Genomic DNA, 22,339 nt, shown 5'->3' on the forward strand with positions numbered 1-22,339 from the left:
AAGAAAGGTGAGGATAGGAGGGGCGCAGAGGAAGAGAGGTGAGGATACGAGGGGCACAGAGGAAGAAAGGTGAGGATAGGAGGGGCGCAGAGGAAGAAAAGTGAGGATAGGAGGGGTGCAGAGGAAGAAAGGTGAGGATTGGAGGGCACAGAGGAAGAGAGGTGAGGATAGGAGGGGGGCAGAGGAAGAGAGGTGAGGATAGGAGGGGGGCAGAGGAAGAAAGGTGAGGATAGGAGGGGTGCAGAGGAAGAGAGGTGAGGATAGGAGGGGGGCAGAGGAAGAAAGGTGAGGATAAGAGGGGTGCTGAGGAAGAGAGGTGAGGATAGGAGGGAGGCAGAGGAAGAAAGGTGAGGATAGAAGAGGTGCTGAGGAAGAGGTGAGGATAGGAGGGGTGCTGAGGAAGAGGTGAGGATAGGAGGGGGGCAGAGGAAGAGAGGTGAGGATAGGAGGGGTGCAGAGGAAGAGAGGTGATGATAGGAGGGGCGCAGAGAAAGAAAGGTGAGGACAGGAGGGGCGCAGAGAAAAAAAGGTGAGGATAGGAGGGGCGCAGAGAAAGAAAGGTGAGGATAGGAAGGGTGCAGAGGAAGAAAGGTGAGGATAGGAGGGGTGCAGAGGTAGAGAGGTGAGGATAGGAGGCGTGCTGAGGAAGAAAGGTGAGGATAGGAGGGGTGCAGAGGAAGAAAGGTGAGGATAGGAGGGGGCAGAGGAAGAAAGGTGAGGATAGGAGGGGTGCTGAGGAAGAGGTGAGGATAGGAGGGGCGCAGAGGAAGAGAGGTGAGGATAGGAGGAGCGCAGAGAAAGAAAGGTGAGGATAGGAGGGGCACAGAGGAAGAGAGGTGAGGATAGGAGGGGCGCTGAGGAAGAAAGGTGAGGATAGGAGGGGTGCAGAGGAAGAAAGGTGAGGATAGGAGGGGTGCAGAGGTAGAGAGGTGAGGATAGGAGGCGTGCTGAGGAAGAAAGGTGAGGATAGGAGGGGTGCAGAGGAAGAAAGGTGAGGATAGGAGGGGGCAGAGGAAGAAAGGTGAGGATAGAAGGGGTGCTGAGGAAGAGGTGAGGATAGGAGGGGTGCTGAGGAAGAGGTGAGGATAGGAGGGGGGCAGAGGAAGAGAGGTGATGATAGGAGGGGCGCAGAGAAAGAAAGGTGAGGATAGGAGGGGCGCAGAGAAAAAAAGGTGAGGATAGGAGGGGCGCATAGAAAGAAAGGTGAGGATAGGAGGGGTGCAGAGGAAGAAAGGTGAGGACAGGAGGGGTGCAGAGGTAGAGAGGTGAGGATAGGAGGCGTGCTGAGGAAGAAAGGTGAGGATAGGAGGGGTGCAGAGGAAGAAAGGTGAGGATAGGAGGGGGCAGAGGAAGAAAGGTGAGGATAGGAGGGGTGCTGAGGAAGAGGTGAGGATAGGAGGGGCGCAGAGGAAGAGAGGTGAGGATAGGAGGAGCGCAGAGAAAGAAAGGTGAGGATAGGAGGGGCACAGAGGAAGAGAGGTGAGGATAGGAGGGGCGCAGAGGAAGAAAGGTGAGGATAGGACTTTCTTTCTATTAGTTACCCCCCCCCCCCCCTTTAGGCAGGCAGGCAGGTTGTAAGCATGCTTCAGCCACCACCACCTCCCTTTCCACCCTCCATAGACAAATAGATCTCCCCCTTTAGGCACTTAGGTTGGCAGGCTTCACCCACCTAGAAAGTAAGCAAGTCCAGCCCTGGTGATTTCCCCCAGGGGAGTTGCTGAGTCCCGTCATTACACTAAGGTTTACCTAATATCATTGCTTCTAAATGTCACATGTCAAGGGGTAGGCAGCAAGAGAACAGTCCGTTTTTTATGTTGATGTGATGGGTGTAGGAAATATGGGCAAGTGTAAGGATCTGAGCGACTTTGACAAGGGCCAAATTGTAATGGCTTGACCAGTGCATCTCAAACTGTGAGATACAACGTGGGGTCTGTGCCAGGCCTCAGCACAAAGTAAGGACTCCAAGGCAGAAACTGCATGCCAGCCCTGCATTCTCAGTGCAGTTCCTGTAATGAGAAAGGATAAAAGACCTGCAATTACATCATGGTCACATGACTATGAGTTCATGAGTCCTGCACCCAGGAAACTATTGAAGGGAAGTCTGGAAGCTACAGAAGATTACTAGGAATTGGCAAATAAGATAGGAGAGATGTCCTGTAATATTCTCCCTTCCACCTCCAGCATCTCTTGTGCACCTCTCATATGCATTTGTTATGAATACACAATACCAGGACTACATGAATTTCCAGTAAGGACATTCACACAGAAATGCTGCCAGTAGAGGAGAGTGGGAATAGGGACAGTACTGTTTCCAGTGTGTTACATTAGTTTAGCACTGCAGGAGAGGTAAAATTGTGTTGCACATGAGTATTTGGTGCTGTTAAAGAGCTTTTTAAGGCAGCATTGTTGTAGTTGGTGCTGCAAGACGTTTTTTGTGAACTGCATGCCTGTATTTGGCCCTGACAGGTAGTATTTTTATGGTGAGGGCCCAGCATCACTATGGGTTGACTAGTGAGGACTGGTCTAGATGTCAGAGCATCTAAAAAAAGCAAGTCTTCTGTGGTGCTTCTAGGGGTTAGTGGTCAAAAGAAGGACAACTGCTGAATTGACAGAAGAGTCATGGGTATCCTAGAAGATGTGCACACAGGAAAAAAACCTTGCCTGTGTGTTGCACCTTTTTCTAAGATGCAGTCAGCATGAGACATACAACACAAGAATCCCTGGGGATTCACTAGATTATTCTTATCATGTGTCTACTTTAGACTGCATGGAACGAAACCCCTCTCTTTTGGACCCATTACTGCCCTCCCCCTTTTTCCCCAAAAAAGGCACAAGACAACAAATAGGTTTTATGGGCTGGGTGATGGTCACAGCTATTTATTGAACATAAATGAACCTATTATAGATAAACCGGAAATGCTGCATAGCAGCAACTATCAACCAAACACATCAACGATGCTTCAGCCAAAGCAGTCTGCCCCGCCGTGTCCACGGCGTGCATGAAATGCCAACGGCCCTTTGTAAAACAGCTCTCTCCCACGCCAGCTGTGACTTAACAAATACCTAAGGAAGGAAAAAGGGCAATAAAAAGAAAAAACCCAGACAACCATGGGAAAAGTGCACACAACATGCACAAACCCTAAACACAAATTAGTCTGTAAAATTATTAACCCCTTAAGGACGCAGGACGTAAATGTACGTCCTGGTGAGGTCGTACTTAACGCACCAGGACGTACATTTACGTCCTAAGCATAACCGCGGGCATCGGAGCGATGCCCGTGTCATGCGCGGCTGATCCCGGCTGCTGATCGCAGCCAGGGACCCGCCGGCAATGGCCGACGCCCGCGATCTCGCGGGCGTCCGCCATTAACCCCTCAGGTGCCGGGATCAATACAGATCCCGGCATCTGCGGCAGTTCGCGATTAAAATGAACGATCGGATCGCCCGCAGCGCTGCTGCGGGGATCCGATCATTCATAACGCCGCACGGAGGTCCCCTCTCCTTCCTCCGTGCGGCTCCCGGCATCTCCTGCTCTGGTCTGTGATCGAGCAGACCAGAGCAGGAGATGACCGATAATACTGATCTGTTCTATGTCCTATACATAGAACAGATCAGTATTAGCAATCATGGTATTGCTATGAATAGTCCCCTATGGGGACTATTCAAGTGTAAAAAAAAATGTAAAAAAATGTAAAAGTAAAAGTAAAAAAAAAGTGAAAAATCCCCTCCCCCAATAAAAAAGTAAAACGTCCGTTTTTTCCTATTTTACCCCCAAAAAGCGTAAAAAACATTTTTTATAGACATATTTGGTATCGCCGCGTGCGTAAATGTCCGAACTATTAAAATAAAATGTTAATGATCCCGTACGGTGAACGGCGTGAACGAAAAAAAATTTAAAAGTCCAAAATTCCTACTTTTTTAATACATTTTATTAAAAAAAAAATTATAAAAAATGTATTAAAAGTTTTTTATATGCAAATGTGGTATCAAAAAAAAGTACAGATCATGGCGCAAAAAATGAGCCCCCATACCGCCGCTTATACGGAAAAATAAAAAAGTTATAGGTCATCAAAATAAAGGGATTATAAACGTACTAATTTGGTTAAAAAGTTTGTGATTTTTTTTAAGCGCAACAATAATATAAAAGTATATAATAATGGGTATCATTTTAATCGTATTGACCCTCAGAATAAAGAACACATGTCATTTTTACCAAAAATTGTACGGCGTGAAAACAAAACCTTCCAAAATTAGCAAAATTGCGTTTTTTGTTTTAATTTCCCCACAAAAATAGTGTTTTTTGGTTGCGCCATACATTTTATGATATAATGAGTGATGTCATTACAAAGGACAACTGGTCGCGCAAAAAACAAGCCCTCATACTAGTCTGTGGATGGAAATATAAAAGAGTTATGATTTTTAGAAGGCGAGGAGGAAAAAATGAAAACGTAAAAATTAAATTGTCTGAGTCCTTAAGGCCAAAATGGGCTGAGTCCTTAAGGGGTTAAATTTTTTTTTATATTTTCCATGTTTTTTTTTTTTTAAAGGGGTAACGAAATTGCCACGTGCCCCACAACAGGGACCTGGCAAAAGGAACATAAACAAAGGAGGTACAACAAAAACATAAAACAAAGGAGGTACAAATCTAAGGGAGGGAGGGCGGGACCTTGAAAGGCTGGTGAGAAAGAGGAAAGGGAAGAGGAGGGAATATAGCTGCTAGGGGCGTATTTTGTACCCTCCCCTAACTCACAACAAGGGTGAGGGGGACCATCTTCTCCCCTGTTAAACCTCTATGTGCCTGCAGTCAGGGGTTGCCTACTCCTAGGCGGCCAGGCAACCTTCAAAGTCAGTTGAACCTTTATTGAAATAATAAATATGGTGAGTACAAAAAATCTATTAAAGTTCCAGTCCGCACTGGTCTCTCATATATTAAATGATATAGCGGGTGTATGGAATATTTGGGTGTGTATATTAGTCACTCCCAGCACTGGTAGTTAGATATGGATCAATTTTCAAATTCTATGCTGAATCACATTATAGTAAATAGATTATATCAGTGCAAGAATGTCGCCACTTTGATATGAACCAAAGTTCCACTAGCCTATAATGCACTTCAGGCTGTGGGTATGAAGTGTGGCCTCAGCCAAACCTCCATTCCACCCTAACTATTGACCGTGATACATTTTGAACTGGGAGACATAGCGGCTGATATTAAAACCTAAAACTACTCCAAGTACTCCAGACCCATGAGCCATCTCAGCAGTGGCATGAAGCCATGTGATAGTCCCACCATAAGAAAGGGCTACAGGAGGAGACAGGAGGGTTCGAGCGACTGCCCTAGTGCACCAATAGACTGTAAGCATACAGAATAACTATAGCTATATTTATTAGCTGTAAAAGGGAACTATATGTGTTGTGTCTTTTCCTTTTATTCACCGCTTATTTTGTGGAAATAAAATTCCACATAATTTCTGTGACATTTAGCATAGAGCAAAAAGGTGTGAGCCCCAAGAGGAACTTAGAGAGGAAACTTTCCTTGCTATCCTAACACTCTTCCCACGAAACAGCTGATTTGCTAACAGCAAAGCTTATATAAGTATGAAAGATGGCTTTAAGCTATGACTTTGCCATCAGCTTTCACTATCACACAACCACTGGGCAGTTTTCTTGGCATTCCTGTACCTTTTTTCAGTAGGGTAGTAATAAGTGTGTAGAGGTTGCTGTTAAACTTTGGGCCCTCAAAAACCCTTGCATCATAAGACGGCAATGCTATGAATATGCAGAGGATCAATGTTGTGTTGGGTTAATGCACAATGCATTCTGGATAGAGCTACTTTACTAATAAACAAATTCTTTTACAGGGTGACATCATTAGTGGTGTGTAGGTAGTAATATAGAAACTAAATAGTTAATAGTAACTGGATGATTAAAGGGGTACTCCGCTGCTCAGCGTTTAACCCCTTAAGGACCAGGCCATTTTACACCTTAAGGACCAGAGCGTTTTTTGCACATCTGACCACTGTCACTTTAAACATTAATAACTCTGGAATGCTTTTAGTCATCATTCTGATTCCGAGATTGTTTTTTCGTGACATATTCTACTTTAACATAGTAGTACATTTTATGGTAACTTGCATCCTTTCTTGGTGAAAAATCCCAAAATTTGATGAAAACATTTCTCTGCTTGTAAGGAAAATGGATATTCAAAATAATTTGTTTTTGGTTCACATATACAATATGTCTACTTTATGTTTTCATCATAAAATTGACAAGTTTTTACTTTTGGAAGACACCAGAGGGGTTCAAAGTTCAGCAGCAATTTTCCAAATTTTCACAAAATTTTCAAACTCAATATTTTTCAGGGACCAGTTCAGTTTTGAAGTGGATTTGAAGGGTCTTCATATTAGAAATACCCCATAAATGACCCCATTATAAAAACTACACCCCCAAATTATTCAAAATTACATTCAGTAAGTGTGTTAACCCTTTAGGTGTTTCACAGGAATAGCAGCAAAGTGAAGGAGAAAATTCAAAATCTTAATTTTTTTACACTCGCATGTTCTTGTAGACCCAATTTTTTAATTTTTGCAAGGGGTAAAAGGAGAACATTTTTAATTGTATTTGTAGCCCAATTTCTCTTGAGTAAGCACATATCTCATATGTCTATGTAAAGTGTTCGGCGGGTGCAGTAGAGGGCTCAGAAGGAAAGGAGCGACAAGGGGATTTTGGATAGAACATTTTTCTGAAATGGTTTTTGGGGGCATGTCACCTTTAGGAAGCCCCTAGGGCGCCAAAACAGCAACAAAAAACACCACATGGCATACCATTTTGGAAACTAGACCCCTTGAGGAACGTAACAAGGAATTAAGTGAGCCTTAATACCCCACAGGTGTTTCATGACTTTTGCAAATGTAAAAAAAAATAAAAAATTTTTCCTAAAATGCTTGTTTTCCCAAAAATGTTACATTTTTATAAAGGGTAATAGCAGAAAATGCCCCCAAAAATTTGAAGCCCAATTTCTCCCGATTCAGAAAACACCCTATATGGGGGTGAAAAGTGCTCTACTGGTGCACTACAGGTCTCAGAAGAGAAGGAGTCACATTTGGCTTTTTTGAAGCAAATTTTGCTCTGGGGGCATGCCGCATTTAGGAAGCCCCTATGGTGCCAGGACAGCAAAAAAAAAAAACCACATGGCATATCATTTTGGAAACTAGACCCCTTGGGGAACGTAACAAGGTGTAAAGTGAACCTTAATACCCCACATGGGTTTCACGACTTTGGCATATGTAAAAAAAAATAATAATACATTTTACCTAAAATGCTTTGTTTCCCCAAAATTTTACATTTTTACAAAGGGTTAAAGCAGAAAATACCCCCCAAAATTTTAAGCCCAATTTCTCCCAATTCAGAAAACACCCCATATGGGGGTGAAAAGTGCTCTGCTGGCGCACTACAGATCTCAGAAGAGAAGGAGTTACATTTGGCTTTTTTGAAGAAAATTTTGCTCTGGGGGCATGCCGCATTTAGGAAGCCCCTATGGTGCCAGGACAGCAAAAAAGAAACACATGGCATACCATTTTGGAAACTAGACCCCTCGGGGAACATAACAGTGTTACAGTGAGTACTTACACCTCACAGGTTTTTGGAACAGTGGGACGTAAAAGTGAAACATTTGATTTTTTTGCACTATATTGATAGTGTTACCCCAAATGTTTCATTTTCACATTGAGTAATAGGGCAAAAGGCCCCCAAAATTTGTAGAAAAATTTTGTCTGAGGAAAAAAAATACCCCATATGTGGATGTAAATTGCTATGTGGACGCACTGCAATGCTCAGAATGGAAGGAGTAAAAATTTTGTTGAAATTGAAGTCGGGGGTCATGTGCATTTATAAAGCCCCTCCAGCAAAAAAAATAATAATCCCATATTAGAAACTACACCCCTCAATGAACGTAACAAGGGGTCCAGTGGGAAATAACACCTCACAGGTTTTTTGAAAAGTGGGCCATAAATTGAAAAAATTTATTTTTTATACTAACATGCTGTGGTTACCCAATTCTTAACATTTTCACATGGGGTAATATGAGGAATTGGGTTACAAATTTTGGAGGGCTTTTTCCCCTGACTATAAAAATGCATCCACATATGGGGCAACGTGCTGGACGGGTGCACAACAAGGCTCAGAATTCATAGAGGTCAGTTTGCATTTGTGGCCTATGGCATATCAATAGCTGAAGGTTACATACATTCTGAGGAAAATACAAAAATGAAACACCCACATGTGACACCATTACAGAAAGTACCCACCCTGAGGAATGGGTATAGGTGTAAAGAGGACATTTTGAACGCACAGGTGTTTCCTAAATTTATTTTCCAGGTATGGATGAAGGGTAGCTTTTTGAAAATTGCAATTTTCAACCTATACTCTGCTTCATTTTTCTGGGAACAACTAACATGTGACTCCGAATTGTCGCCTGGAAATACGACAGAGCTCAGCGAGAACTCTTTGCATTTGAGGCGGATGTTTGTTACGGACCTAACAGTTACATACATTCAGAGGAAAATACAAGAAAGGAACACCCACATGTGAGATTATTACAAACAGTACACCCCCTAGGGAAGGTGTATAGGGTGAAGTGGAGATTTGGAACAGACGGGTGTTCCCTTCATTTATTTTCCAGGAATGGATGAAGTGTACTATGGGTGAAAGAAAATTGCAAATTTACTACTGGTATGCCAAAAGTAAAAATGATGCCCGCCCCAAACCCTATAATCTGAATCATCATTCTGGGAAGGGGATGTGTGGGGCCATCCCTATTCTGTTACCTCAAATGCGCAACCCGCTCAGGTGGAGAGAGAGAGCGTTGCGCATTTGAGGCAACTGCAAACCTCCAATGCTGTTAACTCTGTGTCCCATGACCCATTTTTTAGGGGGAAGAAAAAAAAAGATATTGGGGTATTGGGAAAAATTTTTGGTTTTGGTTTAAAATTTGGAAGTCAATGTACCCTGGACTGGTACATTGGAGCCGAATTCTGGGGAATGAAAATTAGGGCAAAGGATGGAAAATTTAGTACTCCATGGAAGTGTGATACTCCCTCAAGCAGCCTATGCAGAGGCCCGGATGATCGGGGCAAGTGTCACACTGAATGGTGGTGTCCCTCCGTCTCCCCTTCCTTTGACACACTCTGCATTTCTTCTGGGTTCGTCCCGTCCTGTTGGGGATCACACCTGGAAAGTGTTGGCCGGGGACGATCCAGGGACCTGAAGTTCCAGAGGTGCTCTGACCCGCTCTTTGGTGGTCACCAAAGATGAGGGCCTTTAGAACTACCTCTTGAAACTCCAGGTATGTCCCTGTGTTGCCAGCGTTCTGGTACAGTATAAAAGAGTTACAGGGTCCAATAACTCGGAGGATAATATTTATTTCACCAGATGGTCATGACAGGAACACAGGGTACAGTGACGCGTTTCGGCCTTACAACAAAGCCTTAGTCATACACATGTGAAATAAATATTATCCTCCGAGTTATTGGACGCTGGACTCCTCTTTCTTCTGTCTTTCATTTGGGTGAGGTTCACGCCCTGTCCGCGCGCACCTGGGGTGAGCTGAAGCACTGTTGTTTCTCTAGTATAAAAGAGTTGTACATGGCAACCTGTACCATATAGACCATAACCTTATTATACCATACACGTGTTTTCCGCATGGCATTATATGGCTTGAGGACTTGATCAGAAACATCAACTCCCCCCATATACCGATTGTAGTCCAGAATACAATCGGGCTTTAGGACCGGTCCCGCGGTACCTCGCACAGGGACAGGAGTGCTGCCGCTTCCATGAATAGTGGTGAGCATAGGGACATCCCTCTTGTCCTTATACCGGACCAACAACAGGTTCTCATGGGAAAAGGCACGGGACTCACCCCGGGGGATAGGAGCATGTAGGGGATGGGGCGGAAGGCCTCTTTGATTCTTCCGGACTGTCCCACAAGCGACCGTGGATCTGGCGGCGAGAGATGTGAAGAGAGGGATACTAGTATAAAAGTTGTCCACGTAAAGGTGGTAACCTTTATCTAGCAATGGGTGCAAAAGGCCCCAAATGATTTTCCCGCTAACACCCAGAGTGGGGGGACATTCTGGGGGTTCAAAACGGAATCTCGTCCCTCATACACTATAAACTTGCAAGTGTACCCGGAGGTACTCTCGCAAAGTTTATACATCTTCACGCCATACCGCGCCCGCTTGGTAGGGATGTATTGCCGGAAGCTGAGTCTCCCCTTAAAGCTGATGAGAGACTCATCAATAGAGACCTCCCGCCCCGGGACATAGGCCTCCCAAAATCTGGCCCCGAAGTGATTGATGACCGGCCTGATTTTATACAGGCGGTCATACGCAGGATCAGTTCGGGGGGGACATGCCGCATTATCAGCATAATGCAAACATCTCCGAATGGCCACGAACCGGGAGTGTGCCATGGCCATACTGTAGAGGGGTGTCTGGTAAAAGACGTCCCCACTCCAATATTGCCTGACACTGGGTTTTTTAACTATACCCATATGCAGCACGAGGTCCCAAAAGGTCCTAATTTCGGCTGCATCGACTGGAGTCCAGCCGCCGGGTCTAGCTAAAAGTGAGCTTGGGTTAGCGGCGACGAACTGTTGGGCATACAGATTCGTCTGTGTAACCATCAAATTAACAAAGTTGTCACTGAAAAAATGACCGAAAAATTCCTTTTCAGTGAACCCGGCGATGTTAATTTTGATTCCTGAGTCGCCAACAAACTCAGGAATCATGGGCTCGTGGTCCGCTGGCTCAGCCCAGTCAAGTTCTCCGGTACGAGGTACCAGTGACCTTGGCAGGGGGGCTTCACCAGTATGAACGCCAGGGGGACTCTAGCATGGGACACAGGGTCAAGGGCAGAGGAGGTTTTCGGCACCGCACGGCGGCGAGTTCGCCGCCTTGGTGGCTCATCATCTGAACTAGATGATGAGGAGGAGGACGATGAAATAAGGAAGGTGGGGTCTTCATTGTCCTCTGAGATGCTTTCAGAGTCGGAGGCAATTATGTCATATGCCTCCTCCGCCGAAAACACTCTGCGGGCCATTTTTCCTACTCTAATGGGGATACGTGTGTGTGTGTGGGGGGGAAACTTTATTGGTGTGTGTGCTGTGGTGCGAGACTACCTCCCTAACCCGCCCTAACCTAACTAAACTAACCCGCCCTAACAGAAAAAAATATAAAATAAAAAGGTGACTTTTTTTTTAAAAAAAGGGGACTTCTAGCGCAAAAAAAGCCCTGCGCCAAAAAAAAGCGTTTATCTAATCAGTGGTATGTGCACTGATTAGCGCTTGTGGCGGCAGGGGGCACAGAAGTCAGTGGGGGGTCCGGCCACTCAGCCCAGAACAGTGGCTGGTGGCTTGTACACAGACCCCCACAAAAAAAAAACTGAAAAATAAAATAAAAAAACTCTTTACCCCGAAAAAAATGCACCCGCCTGAACCCAAAAAAAACCCGCTGATCAGTGATAAATCACTGACAGCGGTGGTACGGTCCATCCACACAGTACATGCCTGCTACTGGTGGCACGGACCGCCTATGGGTGCAAAAAAAACAACAACCGGTGGCGGACCGCTCTTTTATAACTAAGAGGGTTCGCACTAAATGCTGGCGGCAGACCGCAGCGAGCCAGCAGGGCCGGGGTCACGCAGCTAAAGGCACTACGGACCCCCGGACACCCACTGATGTACGCTGAAAAAAAAAAAAATTTAACCCTAACCTGTCCCTACCTAATCTAAAACTAACCCTGGGGGATTTCTGTGCCAAGGGGCTACAGAAAGAGGGCAAGGGGCACTTTTGTTTAACTGAGGGGATGGTGGGCAGCACGGGGCTCCGTCCTGCTTGCCAGATCTCTGTGGAATGGCGGGCAGAACGGAGCAACATGCTCCTAGCTCCCACCATCCCCTCCCATTACACTGTGATTGGTGTGGCCACTTTGGCCACCCAATCACAACTGTACTGAGGGGGGTGGCCACAATGCCAGCCCCCAGTACAGCACGGATGGTGATTGGTGGTGTATATTACACCACCAGTCACCATCTATATCCGGGTCACAGGGTCACACGTGACCCTGATGACGCGGAACCGCTGCAGAACGCCGGTAAGTAGTTACCGGCGCCCTGCAACGATTGCCGATATAGGAGGTCCTCCGGACCTCCTCCGGCACACTGCCGGGATGTCTGCTGAATGAAATCAGCAGACATCCGGGTCCGATCCCCGCCCGGCGAGCCGTGGGGAACGGAATCGCAGCACATCGCTCGTCTGAATTGACGAGCGATGCGCTGCGATCGCCGACATGGGGGGTCATCATGACCCCCCTGGGCTATATGTCGCGATGCCTGCTGAACGATTTCAGCAGGCATCGGGCACCGGCTCCCCTCCGGCTAGCGGCGGGGGGCCGGGAATGGACAGTACGTACTCCTACGTCCTCGGTCCTTAAGGACTCGGAAACGGGGGCGTAGGAGTACGCCCATTGTCCTTAAGGGGTTAAAACTGTTCCGAGCCAGCTATGGGAGCTTGTGACGTCATGATGTCATGCCCCGCCCTGTCAATGCAAGTCTATGAGAGGGGGCATGACGGCTGTCCCGGAGACGGCTCCAGCATGACGTCACAATCTTCCGGCTCTAGCGTGGAACAGTTTGTTCCAAACACTGAGCAGCGGAGTGCCCCTTTAAATACCAGAAAATCAAGGATTCTATGAGCAAGGCCATGAGATATGGTTGTATGTGGGGTAGGCCAACCTTGAGAGAAGGGACAATTAGTCTACAGGGCATATCTGGATGATTGTCCTGGAGGTTTGCCAATGATTATGAAGGCTGGGGGGTGTTTTCTTGTTTTTAGAAAATGCTGTGTATGTATTTTAAAACAGTACAATCTATGACATATATCTAGTGCATAAAAAGTGGGTAGCTTTGCTTAATAAAAAGATCAGCACATTATTGACTTCATACCAGCTTGTCTGTGTATTCATTAATGTAGCTTTTTTCATTTGGCCAAATTATACCTCTTATTCTAATTTGGACCCACACAGGTGACCTGTAAGCGGATGCTTCTCCATATCAGTAGTAAAGATTCTTATCCGCAAATTCATCTTTGTCAGTACTGAATTAAATCAGGAAGAGCAACAATATTAGAACCATGATCTCTGTTTTCCAATAAAGCAGTTTTAAGTACATTTCCCACACAGTTCTTTAAAGTGTCCCTGTCATTTAACATCAGTATCTGGATGTTTAGACCCATACTGATCATTAGAACGAGTTGTGAGAGGTGTGTGATTGCGCACTTAATTTCCCTGCTCACTGATAACTCCACCCATTATACAGTCATGACCGTAAATATTGGCACCCCTGAAATTTTTCTAGAAAATGAAGTATTTCTCACAGAAAAGGATTGCAGTAACACATGTTTTGCTATACACATGTATATTCCCTTTGTGTGTATTGGAACTAAACTAAAAAAGGGAGTAAAAAAGCAAACTGGACATAATGTCACACCAAACTCCAAAAATGGTCTGGACAAAATTATTCGCATCCTTAACTTAATATTTGGTTGCACACCCTTTGGAAATAATAACTGAAATCAGTCGCTTCCTATAACCATCGGTAAGCTTCTTACACCTCTCGGACGGAAAGTTGGACCACTCTTCCTTTGCAAACTGTTCCAGGTTTCTCTTATTGGAAGGGCACCTTTTCCAAAGAGTAATTTTATGATCTCTCCACAGGTGTTCAATGGGATTTAGATCTGGACTCATTGCTGGCCACTTCAGAACTCTCCAGCACTTTGTTGCCATCCATTTCTGGGTGATTTTTGACATATGTTTGGGGTCATTGTCCTGCTGGAAGACCCAAGATCTCGGACGCAAACCCAGCGGTCTGACACTGGGCTGTACAGTGTGACCCAAACAACGTTGGTAATCCTCAGATTTCATGATGCCTTGCACACATTCAAAGCACCCAGTGCCAGGGGCAGCAAAACAACCCCAAAACATCATTGAACCTCCACCATGTTTCACTGTAGGTACTGTGTTCTTTTCTTTGTAGGCCTCATTCTGTTTTCGATAACAGTAGAATGATGTGCTTTACCAAAAAGCTCTATCTTGGTCTCATCTGTCCACAAGACGTTTTCCCAGAAGGATTTTGGCTTACTCAAGTTCATTTTGGCAAAATGTAGTCTTGCTTTTGTGGTGTCCCGGTACCTTATTGCATACCGTACCTTGGTTAGGGGTCCCCAAAGTCAGAGTTCCTAGTAACTGTGGGGTTCCACTTCTTTAGTCATCCCCTAGTCACCCCTCAAATAGTTAATATATTGCTAAAATAAATGTAAATACTGTATAGAAAGTGTATACTTACCTTGCATAGCGTTGCAGGGCCTGCGGGTCATGTGACTGTGGTTTAGTCTCTATGGTAGGTAAAAGGACCTTTGGAGGTTCTGGGTCATGTGATACCCACAATACCTTGTAAAGCTGATTGACAGATGATGTGGACCAATCCTAAAATGGCCAGCCCCTGCCCATATAAGGGAGCTGCAGCCAATAGTCTCTCTCTTGGGTTCCGGGTCGTTGGAGAGTCAAGATCTGCACAACTTACAAATACACATTCTGGGCCAAAGTCTGCCAGCCTCGGCTCGAATCAAACAGTGAGTTCTTACAAACTTCCCTGCTACTTCTAGCAAGGACCCTGGACCTAAACTTAACCCTAAATACTAAATCCTACTAAGCTAAAGAACTTACAAAAGTCCCAACCATACGTCAATCTCAGCTAAGATGTACATAGACTCTGTTACAAAGACTGTTCCTGTTATCCCATGTTACAGAAAATCTTCAGTAAAGTTTCCGAAAGTTTTCAGCAAAGCTCTGGTTGTGGACATTGCATTTATTCCACATCTCCCTATCGCTTTTGGGAAGGGTAGTGATAGGCCAAGCATCACAGTATTAACCCTCACCCTGGCGTCATGACTGACAAGAGTTAATTATACCCATGATATACCTCACAGCAACACCCCAACAGACAACCCCCCCCCCAAGGCACCACACTTTTTTATGTCTGTGTGTCAGCAGTGGGGTCCTCCCGGGTCTCCTGCCATAGCGTTTCATTTCATGTAATTGTCGACTGATAGTTCGCGCTGACACTGATGCTCCCTGAGCCTAAAGGACAGCTTGAATATCTTTGGAACTTGTTTGGGGCTGCTTATCCACGATCCAGACTATCCTGCATTGACACCTTTCATCAATTTTTCTCTTCCGTCCACGCCCAGGGAGATTAGCTACAGTGCCATGGGTTGCAAACTTCTTGATAATGTTGCACACTGTGGACAAAGGCAAATCTAGTTCTCTGGAGATGGACTTGTAACCTTAAGATTGTTGATATTTTTCCACAATTTTGGTTCTCTTGGTAAAGCACATCATTCTACTGTTATCGAAAACGGAATGAGGCCTACAAAGAAAAGAACACAGTACCTACAGTGAAATATGGTGGAGGGTCAATGATGTTTTGGGGTTGTTTTGCTGCCTCTGGCACTGGGTGCCTTGAATGTGTGCAAGGCATCATGAAATCTGAGGATTATCAATGGATTTTGGGTCGCACTGTACAGCCCAGTGTCAGAAAGCTGGGTTTGCGTCCGAGATCTTGGGTCTTCCAGCAGGACAATAACCCCAAACATATGTTAAAAATCACCCAGAAATGGTTGGCAACAAAGCGCTGGAGAGTTCTGAAGTCCAGATCTAAATCCCATTGAACACCTGTGGAGAGATCTTAAAATTGCCCTCCGATAAAAGAGACCTGGAGCAGTTTGCAAAGGAAGAGTGGTCCAACATTCCATCTGAGAGGTGTAAGAAGCTTATTGATGGTTATGGGAAGCGACTGATTTCAGTTATTTTTTTTCCAAAGGGTGTGCAACCAAATATTAATTTATGGGTGCCAATATTTTTTTCCAAACCCATTTTTGGAGTATGGTGTGACATTATGTCCAATTTCCTTTTTTTCCTGCCTTTTTTGGTTTAGTTCCAATGCACACAAAGGGAATAAACATGTATATAGCAAAACATGTGTTACTGCAATCGTTTCCGTGAGAAATACTTCATTTTCTTGAAAAATTTCAGGGGTGCCAACATTTACGGCCATGACTGTAGGTAGTATAAGAAAAGTAAAAAAATAAATAAAAAAAACACCATAAATTCAGAAAAAAATTATTAATATAAACATTTTTATTTCAACAATAGGTCATTTTCTGCTAAAAAAAAAATTACCTTTACTTACACATGATGCTGCAACAGATGGATGGTGGGTGACATATGGGGCAGAGTCTGGAAATTTAGCATCTTCCTAATGGAATTTACTTTATTAGTCTCTTTCTGGTTTTAAGACTCTGTCCAGACACAGCTGCCATACATTGTGACCCCTGTCATTTGTGCTCCCCCATGGCCCATCAAAGCTTTATGTAGTCAATCAGTAGGAGGAAATCAGATTCTTTACTACAGCCCTATGATGTTTCCTTTTACTGAAACTCAATTTCACTTTTTACCCCTAGGTGAGTAAGGGGACAATATATACACAGCCAAACCCACAGGCTGGGGTAAAAAAAAACTATTTATTCCAACCCCTAAAACTTGTGTTGTATACTAGTTTTGTACTGTAATACTTTTGGCTATTTAGCCAGAAATATAGGTGAACCTGCAGCGTTCACCTCTATACACCAAAGTATCTGAAACTATTTAAAAGACTGAAAATGTGCCCCCTCTACATGTTTTGCTGCGTCTGCAACGTCATCAGGAGGGATAATTATCTCTCATGATGACATAAACACAACAAAACATGTAGAGGGTGCACGTTTTCAGTCTTTTAAATAGTTTCAGATACTTTGGTGTATAGAGGTTAACGCTGCAGGTTCACCTATATTTCTGGCTAGATAGCCTAAAGTATTACAGTACAACACCAGTATCTGACCATAATTTTAAACCTATCTGGATCTTAATAAATATTAATAAAAGTGAAGTTATAGGGGTGGGAATAAATAGAGTATTTTACCCCAGGCTTTTGCCCGTGGGTTTGGTTGTGTCTGTTGCTTAAACTCTCACATTTACCATTCCTCTTGTCAAAGGGCTTTGGGATATTATGCAGTGGTTCTCAACCTTTTTGGTGACTGTACCCCCAAAGGCTGAAAGTAAATCCGCAAGTACCCCTCGCACGTAAATTAGCGTAGAATTTACGCGCGAGGGGTACCTGTGGACAAAAGGCGTGTGCTTACCTATATACTAATGCGATACTTAATCCCCTTGTGCCATTATTCTCCCCTCCATCTTAATCCCCTTCTGCCATTACTCCCCCTCCCTCTGATCCCCTTTTGCCATTATTCCCCCTCCCTCTGATCCCCTTTTGCCATTATTCCCCCCCTCCATCTTAATCCCCTTGTGCCATTATTATCCGATATGGCAAAATGGAATATGAGAGAGGGGGGAATGATAGCACAAGGGGATTAAATTGGAAGGGGGAATAATAGCACAAGGGGGTTAAGATGGAGGAGGGAATAATAGCACAAGATTATTAAAATGGAGGGGGGAATAATAGCACAAGGGGATTAAGATGGAGGGGGGGGGGTAATCAAACCCCCCCCTTCCATATTCATCCCCTTGCGCCATTTTTCTCCTCTCCATCTTAACCCCCTTGGGCCATTATTATCAGATATGGGATCCAAAAGGGATCAGACGAAGGGGGAATGGCACAGTGGGATTAAAATAGAGGGGGGAGGGGGTGGGGGGGAATGGTGCAAGAGGATCAGAGGGAGGGTTAATCATTACTCCCCCCACCTCCACTTTAATCCCCTTGTGCCATTAGTTCTCCCTCCATCTTAATCACCTTGTACTATTATTCTCGGATATGGCAAAAGGGAATCAGAGAGGGGGGGATAATGGCACAAGGGGATTAATATGGAGGGGGGGGGGATAATCATGCCATTATCCCCCCCTCCCTCTGATCCCTTTTTGCCATTATCCCTCCCCCCCCTCCATCTTAATGCCTTGTGCTATTATTTAGACCCCACCTCCCCCTGGGCTAAAATATATATGTTTATTTACACATACAAAAACCATCCCTCCGTCCCATACACATATTTTTAACTTTTTTAAAAAACTTTACCCGGCCTCCTGCTGTCCCGTGTGGCCTGTCCGTGCATGCAGCGCGTCCCGTTAGATGGGGCAACGCTGACGTGTGACGTCCTCCTGCGCTGTGCGGCACCTCCGCTCAATGTCAGGGGAGGTCACACGTCTCCCCAGAAACCACACAGCTCACGTACAGTAGCCGCGGCCGGAGCTGTACAGAGAGCTGCCGCAGCCATTTTCTGCTATGCACTGACAAATACTGGCCAATGCAGTATGCCCCTACAGATTCTGATGCTGTTCAACCAAATATTTCAGTCTTGGCAATATCAAACTGTGTAGGGGCAATACCCATTGACAAGGGGAATGGTGACACCCAGTTTTCAATTTAGGTTCTGTTCACATTGGATTTAAGGATATGTTGTAGCCTTCTGTCAGATGTGCACATCAGGAAATCCTCCCAGTGTATAGCTCTAATGTATGTATAGACATATGTTGCCCATAGGCTTCCATGTTAAGAAAAAAAAATACATATATTAAATTATATATATATATATATATATATATATATATATATATATATTTTTTTTTTATACAGAAAAAGAAGGCAGCATGTGGTGGGTGCAGGCAGGTCCAAGGGGCCTCGGTCCCAGGGTCCAAATAGACTATCACAGAAGAGATGACCACAGCACACCGGTATATCCAAACAAAAGGTAGTTTATTCCATGAACATAAAGTGCAAGTGCGACGTTTCGGTGTTCTCAATAGTGAATTAACAAGATATTTGAGATATTTGAGTCAATAGTGAATTAACAAGATATTTATAAGGAAACAATCTCATACAGTGACACATCATTATCTCACAGCCATTAATATAATTTCATATAATTCAAAACAAACACAAAGTGCATGTGTATATTATTAAATTAGGGACAGTCTGAGCTGTCCTAAGGTGCTATATGTGAAGTTAAAACCGTATACCAAGTATACAGATCATGAGAATGGACGTTGTTACGTCTAATTGATCAATTAGTACATATAGGTATAAACAATATAAAATATATAAAAATATTAAAACATGAATCGGAGGGTGGCTGGACTCACCTAATGTGGGTTGTAATGGCATCCATAGCGTGGGTGATTTTACACTGCGATTGCGCAGTGTCTGTGTATCTCCTGTGGCATAGCATCCTGACCAATCATACAATGTAGATCTCCGGAGCCTTAGGTCACATGACCGGAGCAGGCATGTGTATGCGCACTAAGGTGAGAAACACTGCGTCCTCCATGTTTAAGCAGGGCAAAATAAACCAAAATCAAAGAATAAAGAAGAAAATGAAGTAAATAAATAAAAAATGTACCTTGTGAATCTATGGCAGCGAGGGCAATATTATTGCGCTCTGTTAATGCACTTTGAAAAAGGAAGGCACAATATTACAGGTCCCATGCGCACACATACCTGTCCATCATACCTGTCAATCACAGGCACTATTACCCCACCCCTATTGCTGGCATCCACTTGCACACCGTCTCCGGGTAACGGAGAATGGTGCCGCATAGTGTATCAGCGCTGAGCCTGGATGGCTCATTGCTGTTTCCACTTTTGTGTAGCCTGCATCCCGGAGATACACCTGCAGTGAATGGGGGTGCCACAATCGTGAATTCATTCATACTTAGGACCATATTTTCCTGCCGTAGATGGAGCTGTATTGGATGTGCTCAATGGTAACGAGTAAGACTTACAAAGAATAAAGGTAAAAAATTATTAATAAAATGTGAAAAATATGAAAAAAGTTTAAAAAAATTTAAAAATAAATAAATAAATAAAAAATAAAAATATAAAAATATATAAAAATTTTAAAATTAAAAATTAAAAAAAGGAATAGAAGGCAGTGGATCGCAACTGCCTGTACATCAGTGATGCATGCCACATTATATTACATAAGTGAGTGTTTATTGTGTTTTGTCAAAAGTTACTTAATACGTGAATACTACGTGAAAATATTGAAAACATTTTTTTGATGAAATATTCGTACGGTTCTCTCAGCCACCTGCCGATCCAGGCATCTCTTCATCCTAAAATATACAAGAATATACAAAAATATCAATAAATATACAGATGGTAATAACAGGTACATGATTTACATATCATCACTATTGACAAAAACCTACTCTGTGGGACGCAAGAGCAGTACAGATGAGACATCCCATTTGTGGAATCCATCATTTGACGATATATATTTGGGGAGTTAGAGTGAAATCCACATTCAGACCTCTAGGCTTGAGTGTCTGTAATCTGTGGATCCACTCCAGTTCTCGACTTTAAGATGACTGTTACGATTGCCCCCTCTTTTGTGTGGGGGTTCATGATCTAATAGTGTGAATTTGAGATCTCTTTCTCCGTGTCCCTTTTCCATGAAGTGTTTTGATACAGGGAGGTCTAGCCTCCCCCTCCTGATGCTAAATCGATGCTGGTTGAACCTGGTCTTGAAGTCCCATGGGGTCTCCCTCACATAGAGGAGACCACACGGGCACTAAAAGACATATACAACATAGTCCGATGTACAGGTCAGGTAGTGTCTTAGCTTGTAGGTCTGGCCTGTCCCTGGATGTTTGAAGGTAGGGCTTTTCTCCATATACGAACAATTTATGCAGTGGCAGCATGGATATGATCCCTTGTTTTTAACCATCAAATACCGTTGGGGAGTCGTTTTGAGGGACACATCACTCTTAACCAACTTATCCCGTAAATTTGGGACCCGACGGTAAGAGATGAGTGGTCTCTCTTTGAATTCTAAGATATCAGGAAAGCAAGTCTGGAGTAAATTCCAGTGTTTGTTCAGAACACTGACATTTTTTTTAGAATGATCTCCATAAGTGGAGACAAAAGGAATTCTTGTCTTTTTTTAAGGATTTATTTTTTTGTTCATGAATCAGTTTTGTCCGGTTCATGGCCAGCACTCTATTTTTGCTCTCCTGGAGCAAGTTCTTGGGGTAGCCATGTTGTTGAAAATTGTATATAAACTTATCTAAGGCTGGCTCAATTTTCTCCTCAGCCTCAATGATACGTCTCGCCCGGAGCATCTGGCTGCCCGGGAGGGATCGTATAATCAGGCGGGGGTGAAAACTGGAGAAATGTAATGCCGAATTACAATCTGTAGGTTTCGTATAAAGGTCTGTAATAAGGCGGTCTTCAGAAATGGAGACCAATGTGTCCAAGAAGTTAATTGAGGTGTCCGATGTATTTAATGTAAATTTAATATATTGATTGACCGTGTTTAAGTATTGATGAAAATCATGTAGTTCATCCATAGATCCTTTCCAAATCAAAAATACATCATCAATGTATTGCCACCACCCCAGGATAAACCTGGAGTGGTGGGATACATAGACGTTAGTTTCCTCCAGCACCATGTACACGTTGGCATACGTCTGCGCCACGTTTATGCCCATGGTGGTGCCGGAGCTTTGAAGAAAAAAGTATAATTGAAGGAAAAATAGTTGTTCTTCAAAATAAGTTCCAGTAGTGTAATGATTAGATCTGTCTTACTGTCTGAAAAGTCACTTTCAATGGTCGACCTGACAGCCTGTACACCCCCATCGTGTGGGATGGAGGTGTACAGGCTGACCACGTCGAGTGTAGCCACAATAGTACCTGCAGGGATCCATACGTCAGAGATTTTTTTAATAAAGTCAGAGGTGTCCTGTAAATAAGATTTTGCTTTCATGGCGTAAGGATGGAGATCTGGTCCACAAAGATTGACAAGTTGCTGGTAATGGACCCCCAGCCCGAAACAATCGGGTGGCCAGGGGGTCCACCAGCGACTTGTGAATCTTTGGGAGCAAGTAAAGTAAAGGTGTAGTGGGAAAAGGAACAATCAAAAATTTGTACAACATTTGATCTATGAGGCCTGTCTCCAGAGCCTCATCCAAAACAGTCTTAATGTTCCGAGCGATTTCACACACTGGATCTGAATTCAATCTTTGGTAAGTCTGTACATCATTGAGCTGTCGCTCGGCTTCTTTGATGTATTTTCCCCGATCCATGATCACAATGGCTCCACCCTTGTCAGCGGATTTCGCCACCAGATTGTGATCATGGATCAGAGAATTAAATGCCAGAATTTGGTTGTGAGTAAGATTAGAATATCTATGTGTGATGAGTGTGTCCTTGATTTTACTGATGTCCTGCCTAACC

This window comes from Hyla sarda, chromosome 6, assembly GCF_029499605.1.
Source record: "Hyla sarda isolate aHylSar1 chromosome 6, aHylSar1.hap1, whole genome shotgun sequence".
Classification (NCBI taxonomy): domain Eukaryota; kingdom Metazoa; phylum Chordata; class Amphibia; order Anura; family Hylidae; genus Hyla; species Hyla sarda.